Consider the following 12439-nt stretch of genomic DNA (forward strand, 5'->3'; position numbering starts at 1 on the left):
CTTCCTTTCAGTAACAAAATTAAATTAATGTTTAAAAATTGTAAATATTTGACTATAAAAATTCCATTAGGACTCATGTATAAACATATACTGCCATTGACTGCTGACTACTGTGGTTCAAAGAAGAAGGAAAATGACTGGATTATCGTAAGCAGGACAGGTTTTGTTTTATAACTATTAAGAAAGTGACAAATTGCCAAGCATTTGGCTAGAGCCCCGATTCCTCTTCTTCCCCTCACACTCCTCATTTAACCCAGCAGCAATCCTTTAGGAACTACCTCCAAGTGTTAGCCTATGATTTTCTACTTCTTCCCATTTCCACAGCTAACACCCTAGTCCCAGTCTCCTTCTTCTTGCCTACAGCAAGAGCCCTTTGAAGGTTTCTAAGCTTCTACTTGCAACAACTGATTCTCCAGGAGCCAGTTTCTTTTAATAACATGGAATATGTCAGTTCCAGGTCAGAACCATCTCTCAGCTTTCCATCACACCCAGAATAAAACTCTAGCTCCTCCACATGGCCAACAAGACCTGATATAATGCACCTGTCAACCTCTTCCACACTTGTGCTGTCCTTGCCATTCCTTGAATGAGCAAGTGAGAGCCTATCTCAGAGCCTTATGCTTGCTCTTCTCTCTGCCTTCCACACTCTTATCTCCAGAAGGCTGCACAGCTTGCTCCTTTCTACTTCTCAGATCTCAGTTCAAACAGCAGATCCTTGGAGAGGCCTCTGTAATCAGATACCTCTATATTGCCACCCCAGTCCCATTCCCACTCACTCTTCATCTCTCTACATTGGGATTTTCTGCAGCATAATCTGACATTCTTTTTGCATGTCTCTCTTTTATGGGAAGATAAGCTTCATGAGAACAAGAACTTTGTCTTAATTGCTGCTGATTCTCCAGCCCTGTAATGTCACCTATCACATAGTATACTCTCAATTAATACTTGTTGAATGAATTTTTCTACTTCTGAATACAATGTCTATTCCCATGAGCTATTTATGAACCCAGTTACCATAATGGAGAAGACTGATATGAGTGCTACAAAGGTGAGGGTGAAAGTCTAAAAACGTGGTGGTACAGAAACAAAATGAGAAGAGACCCTGGAGATGCGTAGCATTTCAGATAACCCACACTGTACCAGACAATATTATTACTGAAAGACTGTCAGTAATTCCCTACTCTGTGTACCTTACAGATCTTTGTCAAGAATGCATATTCACCTGAGGTTGTAGGATCTTAGAGAACAAAAAATGATGAGGAAGTGCCTGTTCTGAGGCAGACAAATGAAACCAGAAATCTAGGCCTTCTTCAAAGCCTAACCTGTGTGTTGACATTAAAGAATTTGCCCAATCTCCTCTGCAGTTGTGGTCTAACTCTGACCCTACTTCGTCTCTGAAAATGGAAACAGACACATGATAAGTGTAGTGGCAAGAACTCTGCACTTGGAGTCAGAGAGCACAGGGTTGATGTTATGAGTTCTGACACTTAGTAACCTTGTGACTTTGGTCACGTTTCAGGGGAACATATTCCCTCATCTGTAAAATGGAGATAATGCAACTTATTCACAAGTTATCATGGAGAGTCCATGAGATGTGGCTGCAAGGGAGCTCAGCCTGATGCTTATATGGAAGTGCTCAAGGCATATTCATTTCCTTCCATCCTGCAAACTCTGTAGCTCTTTGCTTTTCATCCGTCAAAAACAAAATAATGATTTGGCAGGCCATATAGGCTTCTAGAGCATCAATATACAGGCTTTAAAGGTTTGTTTTCTGAGCTTCACATAACCAAATGTATTACATCTAATCAGCCGGAGATGCAGTCTTCTTTGGCTAGAAACAGCCTCAGATCTTGAAAATACATTGCCTTCACTGCATTTTATTCTCAGTGCATCACTAAAATGACAAGCTGCTTTCCTCAGAATGTATCAGGAATTCTGTTTCTTAGCAACACTCCTCCCACAGGCAATAAAAGACAGAACATAATTCCTTTGAGCATTAGGAGTCTGCTCGTAATACTGAAAATGTGGCCAATTTCCCCTTATATGCAGAATTAGAAATCAGTTCTCCATGTTTGAAAGACAATACAATTGAGACCCTTCAAAGTACAGCTTTTGAAAAGTTTAGCAAATTTCTTATTCTAGGGCCTGCTATTTCAGGGCTTATTTTTAATGATGTTACAGAATTTTAATGTATTAGGTCACGATTCAAAGTTAAGAATGAAGCATTTCTAATTCTAAGCTCTTTCCTCCTACTACCTCTCAAATTCATCTTTTGAGAACAACGTACTCATTTTGACTATCAGCTGCACTCTTCAGTTTTGTATTCCACATTTCAAAAAATAAATTTTTGTGTGTGTGTGTGTGTGTGTGTATGTGTGTGTGAGATGGGGTCTCACTCTGTTATCCAAGCTGGAGTGCAGTGGCATGATCACAGCTCCCTATAGCCCCAACCTCCCAGGCTCAGGCAATCCTCCCACATCAGCCTCCTGTGTAGGTGGGACTACAGGCGTGCGACACCATACCCAGCTAATTTTTAAATTTTTTTGTAGAGATAGAGTCTTGCTATGTTACCCAGGCTGGTCTTGAACCTCTTGGCTCAAGGGATCCTCCTGCCTTGGTCTCCCAAATTGTTCGGATTACAGGCACGAGCCACTGCATCCAGCCTACGTTTTTAATCAAGTATAAAATAAGCTTATCATAGACATAAAGTTTGTTTAAAGGTTAAAACCCAAATAAGTCTAGTATTTATGATATATTAATGATTTACTTTTCCATCAAATAATAATACTATTACATTTATTTAGAAATTATGTGCCAGGTACTCTACTTAGTCTTTTAAATGCTTTATTTGCTCCTCATAAAAGCCTTGTGGGGAAAGTATTAATTCTCATTAATCATGCAACTGAGGCTTAGAATAGTCAATTAACTAGGTCAAGGTCACACAGCTAGTAAATAGAGACCCATGTAAGTAATATATTAATCTTTACTCTCCAATATTTATTTGTTTCCTTTTTGCCTTTATTTTGTGCTCTGCTCATCATTATCTTTGATCTAGTTTGTTGAATCTAATTGAATGAATAAAATCACATGTAACTTTACATTTCTAGAAAAGGTAATATTCAGTAGTTTCCCAAGGAAATTTGAATATATCCAAAATTAATACTTAATCCTTTACACTGTAATTATATGTTGCAAAGATCCAGAAATAACACTTAATCCTTTTACACTGTAATTGTTGGTTGCAAATAAGGTATGTTGAATGAATTCAATGTAGTAAAAAAGTTTCAATGAGCTATGAGTTATTTCAGATAAGATTCTCATCACCAGAGCCAAATTATTTTTCATCTGTTTGATAATTAGGGTGATTTATCCCATCTTCTCTGTGTCTGCAATTTTGTCATGTCCTGTGGATAACTAGGTGACTAGCAAGCAAAACAAATTTGGTCACAATTATTTCACGTGTGTTGTCGTCTGATAAATCTAATTTTTTCTTAGACACCTGACACTTGATGGCTTGCATGTTCTATGACTAAAAACATCTTGCCATTATAATTTAATAAGCCACTCCTTAACTTCAACATAAGCACTCCAGCAAATGCACTATCTGTTATGCTGTTGGCACAATCCAACAAAGTGCATTATCATTTAGCTTTATATTAAGTAGTGTCTTGGGAGAGATCTCTCTTTCCATATATATAGAAATATACGAGTAAGTAGATATACAGGTATTTCTCTATATATTTACATATATGTATGTATTAAATGAAGTGTCTTAAGGATAAAAACACAAAAGATATTTAAAAGAGTGCTTGTGATGAAAGAATGTATTAAATACACATTTCTTCCTTTAGCTACCTTGAGGTAGTAGTCCATTGCTAGAGGCATATGACATTATTTTAAAGGGCCATTAAACATTAAATGATTCATATACAAGTAAATAAGAATATAAATAAAAGTTGTACTTTATACACTAAAATAACACACGGGTGAATTTTTCTAGTAAATTAAAGGAAATGCACTATACAAACTCTTAACCTCCTTGTATCCTGGACCTTGCAGGAAAGTTTATTTGAGTTAGGACTACAGTCTGTGACTACAAAATGAAGACAGGCTCAATGGCTCAAAAGGTTCTCAGTTCCAAGTCTTGGCCTCATTACAGGTTGCTCTAAGCAACTTTGTTTTCTGTTGTGGCAGAGGAATGACACTGTTCACATTCAGAACTGAATTCCATGGGCATACCCAAGGTCACATATGATTCTCAGCACAATTACAATTCTATACTTTTCTGATCTATTAACAAAGTGTAATTAAACTTTAGGGAGAATGTCAATATAAGAATGATCTTAAATCAACTCTGATTTATAAAACAGCAACTCCCTTAATACTTGGTACTTATGATCCCGCATAGTGTGAAATGACAGTGGCGGACTAGCTTAGTACAGAATATTATCCCATTCCAAACACGTGGAAAAGCTAGATACATGCACAAAAAAATTGTTTAAGTAAATGGCTAAGCTTGAAAGGAAAATCCATAAATTTCAAAAATGAAGAGGGTTATTCAAAGTCAGAATAGTAAGTGTATGAGAAAATACCAACTTTAATGGGGGTGAGATCATCTAATGGCTAGGAACTGAGGGTTTAGCACCTACAGAAGGCATTCCTTGAGTCTCAGTTAAACAGAAGCTGAAACTTATGTGAAACCGAATTTCACATAATTTAAGGAACTCTGAAAAGACTATTCCTTGAGTAAAGAGGGCCAAAAAAACTAGTTTTCAAGTCCAATGGAAGTAAGAAACTTCCATTGTCTGCCCATTACTCTGGGTTGGATTCAAAACCAAATGCTCCCATGAAAAACCGAAACTTTAACCCTGCACTTGGTACACTGAATCCAAATTAACTCCATCATCTTCATATAAAATGCCCAAGATGGAAATTTAATATAAGAAGCTGATTCTGGAATTGCTGGGGCCCTGATTACTGTGATGGAATTCTCCCAAAGTCCTGGGATTGCATATTTTCCCTTGGAGAAATGCTAACAGCTGAGCATACCTACAAAAATACAGTGACAATATACATGAGACAAGTATCCATCAAGCAGTGAGCAGTACTACAACAGGAGGATCAACACTCTAAGAACTTGAGATAGCATAAGGAGACCAGAAAGTAGGGAAGTTTTAAATGATATGTAGAAACTGAAAACAAACAAAAAAATGGGTAAACTTGTAAAGAAGAAATAGAACTTCTAAAAATAAAAATACAAGCATAGAAATAAAACAAGTAATAAATGTTAGCAGATAAGATAGGAAGTCATATCGTTCGTGAATAGAAGATTTAAGAAAATTAGAACCAAGTACAGAAAGATAGAAGATATGTGAAAAGTTAAGACACAAAGAATGGATTGGAAAAGTCTAACAATACGCCTAATAGAAGTTTCAGAAAGAAAGAATAAAGAGAGTGAGAGTCCATAGAAAGATATAATGAGTAATAATTTTCCAGAACTAAAAAGAAAGACATGAGTCCTCAGATTAAAGAATCATACTGCGGTCACAAGCAGAATAAATAAATAAATCCACAACAAGTTTCGTCATAAACTAAAAAATGCCAAAGACAGAGAATATCTAAAAGAAAATGAGAAAAAAAAAAAGATTACTCACAATGGAGCAAAGAATGACTGAACTCAATAGCATTAGAGGGCAAAAGACAATAGATTAGTATCTTCAAAATTCTGAGGGAAAAGTAGCTCCTGGGGCTACACCATGGCATCAATGGGCACCCTTTCCTAATCATCAAGGATCAGGACTACAAGTCCTGTCTTATGGGACTGAGGCCCTTAAGTCTCATATAATGGCAACAAAGGCTGTAGCAAATACGATGAGGACAGCACCTAGACCAAATGGGCTTGATAAGATGATGGTGGATAAGGATGGTGATGTGACTGTAACTAATGATGGGGCCCCATCTTAAGCATGATGGATGTCAATCATCAGAATGCTAAGCTGATGGCGGAACTGTCCAAGTCTCAGGATGATGAAATTGGACTTGGAACCACAGGAGTGGTAGTCCTGGTTGGTGTCCTGTTAGAAGAAGTCAAGCAGTTGCTAGACTGAGACATTCACCCAATCAGAATAGCTGATGCTTATGAGGCTACCAGTGTTGCTATTGAACCTGGACAAGATCAATCATAGTGTCCTTGTTGACATAAAGGACACTGAACCCCTGATTCAGACTACAAAAACCATGCTGGGCTTCAAAGTGGTCAAAGTTGGTACCAACAAATGGCTGAGATTGCTATGAATACTGTCCTCACTGTAGCAGATATGGAGCAGAGAGATGTTGACTTTGAGCTCGTCAACGTAGAAGGCAAAGTGGGCAGGAGGCTGGAGGACACAAAACTGATTTAGGCCGTGATCATGGATAAGGATTTCCAGTCACCCACAGATGCCGAGAAAAGTGGAAGATGGAAGATGCTGAGATTGCAATTCTCACACGTCCATTTGAACCACCCAAGCCAAAAACAAAGCATAAGCTGGATGTGACCTCCATGGATTATAAAGCTCTTCAGAAATATGAAAAGGAGACATTTGAAGAGATGATTCAACAAATTAAAGAGACTGGTGCTAACTTAGCAATTTGTCAGTTGGGCTTTGATGATGAAGCAAATCACTTATTTCTTCAGAACAACTTCCCTGTGGTTCGCTGGGTAGGGGGACCTGAAATTGAACTGATTGCCATCTCAACAAGAGGGCAGATTGTCCCAGTTTCTCAGAGCTCATGCCCGAGATCCTGGGTTTACCGGTCCTGTACAGGAGATCTCATTTGGGACAACTAAGGATAAAATGCTGGTTATCGAGCATTGTAAGAACTCCAGAGCTGTAACCATTTTAATTAGAGGAGGAAATAAGATGATCAATGAGGAGGTGAAACGATCCCTTCACGATGCTTTATGTGTCATCACAAACCTCATCCACAATAATCGTGTGGCATATGGAGGAGGGTTTGCTGAGATAGCCTGTGCTCTGGCAGTTAGCCAACAGGCGGATAAATGCCCCACCTTAGAATAGTATACCATGAGAGCATTTGCCGACGTTCTGCGGTCACCCCACGGCCCTTTCTGAAAACAGTGGCATGAATCCCATCCAGACTATGACAAAAGTCCGAGCCAGACAAGTGATGGAGATGAACCCTGCTCTTGGCACTGTTTGCACAAGGGGACAAATGATATGAAGCAACAGCATGTCACAGAGATCTTGACTGGCAAAAAGCAACAAACATCTTTTGCAACACAAATGGTTAGAATGATTTTGAAGATTGACGATATTCATAAGCCTGGAGAATCTGAAGAATAAAGACATTGAGAATTCTATGTAGAAGATCCACTACTATGATTAAATGGATGTCTTGTGAGGCATCTACAGTTATAATATACGTTTTCAGACACTGTAGATACTATAATAAAAATAGCCATTCGGTAACCATTGTTTAACTTTTTCAAAGCTGTGTAATTGTAGGCGTACTATCTCAACAAGCTTTTGTATTCATTATATTAAAGGAATCTCCTTAAACAATAACAAAAATTCTGAGGGAAAAGCTGTCTGAATGAGATAAACATAGCTTAACATACACAGTATCCACTTTCTCCTGCCCTCAAAAGAAGAATATTAAAGGAAGTAGTTTAGGAAGAAGAAAACGCTTCCCAAAAGGAAGGAATGGGTTGCAAGTAATGAATACTGCTATCAATAAAACTGGTAAATAAGTATGATTGATCACAAACTAAAATAGTAACAACAAAATGAGAATGGGAGGAGGATGAAAACCAAGGTGAAGCAAACATCTGTGACCTATAACAACGTGAAAAATTAGGGCAAGATGATAGATTTAAACCATCCCAAGGTCTGTGTTCTGTTAAGCTGGTATGCATATTGTATTAGTTTCCTAGGGCTGTCACAACCAATTATCACAAACTTGGTGGTTTAAGTAAAACAATAAATGTATTCTCTCACAGTTGTGGAGGCCAGAAGTCCAAAACCAACATGTTAACAGGATACATTCCTTCTGGCGGCTCTGAGGAAGAATCCGTTGCATGTCTCCCGTGGCTTCTGGTGACTGCCGGCAATCCTCGGCGTTCCTTCACTTGTAGCTAGGACTCCAATCTTTGCCTCTGTCTTCACGTGGCGTGCCCCTTTGTGAGATTGCCTTCATGTGCCTTCTCTTTTTCTGCCTCTTACAAGGAACCTCATCATTGGATTTAGAGCCCACTCTAATCCAGGATGACCTAATCTTGAGATCCTTACCTTAATTATATCTGCAAAGACCCTTACCCCAAATAAGGTTGTATTCTAAGGTTCTGGGTGGACGTATTTTTTGAGGAACACAAGTCAACCCAGTGTTCATGTTAAAAATGTAAAAGTAGCTACTAAAAAGGTTTTTCTAAAAAGTAGAATGTATACATTCTAAACCAACAGAGAGAAATAGAAATCTCCTTGAGATTTCTCAAGGAGAAAGCAAGGTAGGAAGGTAGGAAAGAAGAAATAAAAGCATGGTGAATCATAAACCAAAGTCCAAATAAATTAGAAATGATTTTACATGCAAACAAGTTAAAATGCAATTGTTAAGAGACAAATTCAGATTAAAACAAGACCCACACATACCATTGTTTCTCTAAATATTCAGACGTGTGTTTCATTCTCTTTATTACCTTCTTCAGTGCCTTAGCTTAGCAAGACAGAAGTACATTTTCATTTGATTTGCATCCTCAAATCATTTTCACCTGTGACATTAAGCTCAGCCTACAGAGGTTACAGAATAGAAAAAGGAGAAAAGTCTCTTTCAAGCCAAATTTCTCCTTTTTGGGTGGTAGTCAATGGTTAATTTTTCTGGATCAGCTTTAAAATTTTTTATTTTTGAAGTACTTTTAGATGGCTTAAAATATTAGTAAAAGGTTAAAGCTGTAAGATTTATTTTTCATCCCCCATTCATCTTTATTCTTCTGCCAATTTTGTTTTAATTACCAAAAAATTCTTTGAAATTCCTGACTACATAGAACAACTCTTGTTACCAAACCTGTAGACTATGACTGATTTTCAATCATGCTGTGCACGAATTCTGAATATACAACATGGGTCGGTTTTAATGAGTTCAGAATTTCTTTTAAAAAGTCATTTGCAAACATACACACACGCCCATCCAAATGGTAGCTCTTACAATTTTACCTAAGAAAAATTATGAGTTTCAAAATAAGATGCAAAGTACAAATTTTGAGCACAATAATGATGTCAAAAAGATGAAGAAAAATTTAGTCAATGGACTAAATGGACTTTTCCCCTAACCCCCATCTTGATTAAAAGATGCAATAGCCAGCTAGCCCTAAACGGTGTGAACTATGTTGTTTTTTTTAAGTGGATAATCAATATAGAAGCAATTTTAATTCAAGACGCACTCCAATTCTCATTAAACATAAGTCAGACTATGGGAGAAAGAGTCTTTATGACCTAAGGGAAATAAGTTTTTGGGGAATTTATTGTGTAAATTTATACATTCAACAAATTTATTGACCATCAAGCACTATCCAGTGAGTCGTATATAAAGATGAATTATAGAATCCTGCCATTGAAGAGAGCCTGGTAGTACCAAAAAGTAAAAACTAAAAAGAAAAAAAATGGGACCATGTCAAAAAGATATGGCTCCCAAAGGCCAAAGCTGGAACAATCTGAGCAACAAAACAAATAATTACAGTACTGGATAGTACGGCCAAAATTATAAAATACGTATCTACAAGTCTACACTGAAAAATGAGTGACTAAATTGATCTCCCTTACATTAGAATTCCAAATTATGTATGTAGATACCCCTCCCAAGAAAATGGAGCTTAACTCCTCTCCCTGTGAGCACTGTTGGACTTAGTGACTTCCACAGAATAGAATATGAAATGAGAAAACAGTAACTTTATAATGGAGAAACCTAGCACATACCATTTTAACCAAGTGATCGAGGTTAAACTTAGCAGTGATGTCATGTTTATATCATGTACATCTTCTGTGGAAAACTATAATCCCAGTATAGTCATGAGAAAATATCAGACAAACCCAAATTAAGGGATGTTCTACCAAATATCTAACCCGTACTCTTTAAAAATGTCAAGATCTGTAAAAACAAGGAAAGACTGATAAAACTGTTGGAGTAAGAAGGCATAATGATTAAATACAATGTAGTGTCTTAGATTGGGTCCAAAACCAGAAAAAGGGCATTAGTAGAAAAACTGGTGAAATCCAAATAAAGTCTGTAATTTAGTTAATAGTGTTGTACCAATGTTGACATCTTAGTTCTGACAAATGTTCCATTCTTAAAGTATTAACATTAGGGGAGACTGAATGGTGCATGTAGGAACTCTCTGTATTAACTTTGCAACTTTTCTGTGTCTAAAATTACTACAAGGTTTTTTAAAGTTTTAGAGTATTTAAAGAAATCCAAACATTCTACAACTCTAATTTGTATATTTTATCTGTAAAATAAAAAAATAATTTTCATAATTCAAATATATCAACATGTTCAAAGTCAGTGATATAGGAAGAGAACTAAATACAGCCATGTGTTTCAGTCAACAATAGACTGCTCATACAGTAGTGGTCCTCTAAGATTATAACGGAGCTGAAAAATTCCTATCACCTAGTATTTATTACACTATACTTTTTATGATTATTTTAGAGTATGTTACTATTTATTTTTTAAAAAAAGTTAACTGCAAAAACTTCCTCAGGCAGGTCCTTCAGGAAGTATTCCAGAAGAAAGCATTGTTAAACTAGGAAATGACAGCTCCTTATGTTATTGTCCCTAAGACCTTCCAGTGGGACAAGACGTGGAAATGGAAGACAGTTGATATTGATGATCCTGACCTTGTGTGGGCCGAGGCTAGTGTGTGTGTTTGTATCTGTCTTTGACAAAGTTCAACAAGGAAAAAAAATTAAAAATAGAAAAAGTACATTTTCGTACAGCTGTACAAAGTGTTTTAACTGATATTACAAAAAAAGTTAAAAAGGTAAAGTTCATAAAGTAAAAAAGTTATAATCAGCTAATTTATTATCAAAGAATTTATTATAAATCTAATATAGCTGTGTAGTCCAATGTTTATAAAGTCTACAATAATGCATAACATTCTAGGCCTTCACATTAACTCATCGCTTCCTCACCAGCTGACCCAGAGCAACTTCTAGTCCTGCAAGCTCTAGTCATGATAAGTCCCCCATGGTTTTTTTTTTGTTTTTTTTAAATCTTTTAAACAATATTTTTACTGTACTTTTTCTATGTTTAGATATACAAATACTTACCATTGTGTTCCAATTGCCCAAAATATTCAGTAACTTACTATACAGGTTGGTAGAGTAAGAGCAATGGGCTATACAATACAGCCTAGGAGTGTAGTGTAGTTGTCTAGACCATCTAGGTTTAAGCACATTCTATGATGCTCTCACAATGACAAAATCACTTAAAGGACACATCTCAGTACATTATCCTAGGCATGAAGTGATGCAAAATACTACAAAACACTAGTTTATTCTTAAGATGATCATCGGAAAGGTTTAAATACATTTTACAAATTCTGTATAACTAAAGCTTCCACCATTTCTGTAAAAATTTATATTTAGATGATTAGAAGCTATTCTACCATCAGCTACTGAAGAGATAAGCAAAAAGATATTGTTGCCTAATGGCATACAATGCAGGCTTATTTTTTGTGTGCGTGAAAGATTACTCTGAAAGAGCATGAGGAATATGCCTAATTTTCACTCAACTTTCCAATATATAATACCGATCACACTTATTTAAATTCATTCATGACCTAATTCCATTTTCATAATTTACCAAATTTTAGCTACTACTACTTTAAGAATTTTTGTCTTGAAAAAACTTAAGACTCAACATGGGAAAAAGAAAAAAGGAAAACTTACCTAAGATATTAGTTTTTAGAACAACTATGTACTACTACAAGTATCTTTTATAGTTGTATAATCTACAATTATAAGGATGAAAATATACTAGAAATAGATACCAATCCTAGGATTTTCAATTTTTTAAAGGTAGGGAACTGTGTTATTTCACTTTTGAAATCAGACGTAGACATATTAGAAAAAGCAATTAAATTGACATAATTATATAAAGCTGTAATTTTATGAGATAAAATCTTATTTAAAAGAGCTTTACAAAAAAACATGCAATAAAGTAACATGGAACCCAGGAATCAATAACTTCACTTAACTCCCACAGCCCCAAACTTCTCAACAAAGACGGTTCTATCCACTAGTACAGAGATAAAAAGACTAAGTATCTTAAAGAAATAGAGTATCTTGAGGACATACTAAGACTTTTTCTTATTTAGAGCCTTAAAAATACAATATTCTTTTACTTATAAATTTGGTAAGAGTCCTCTTAAATATTGGTGGTGATA

The 12439-nt window shown here is 36.1% G+C and overlaps 1 pseudogene; it reads left to right on the forward strand.

The window, feature by feature from the left end:
* Nucleotides 1-5829: 5829 nt before the first annotated feature.
* On the forward strand, nt 5830-7346 carry LOC112626572 (annotated as a pseudogene).
* Nucleotides 7347-12439: the final 5093 nt, after the last annotated feature.

The sequence above is a fragment of the Theropithecus gelada genome, chromosome 6 (genome assembly GCF_003255815.1).
Source record: "Theropithecus gelada isolate Dixy chromosome 6, Tgel_1.0, whole genome shotgun sequence".
NCBI lineage: Eukaryota > Metazoa > Chordata > Mammalia > Primates > Cercopithecidae > Theropithecus > Theropithecus gelada.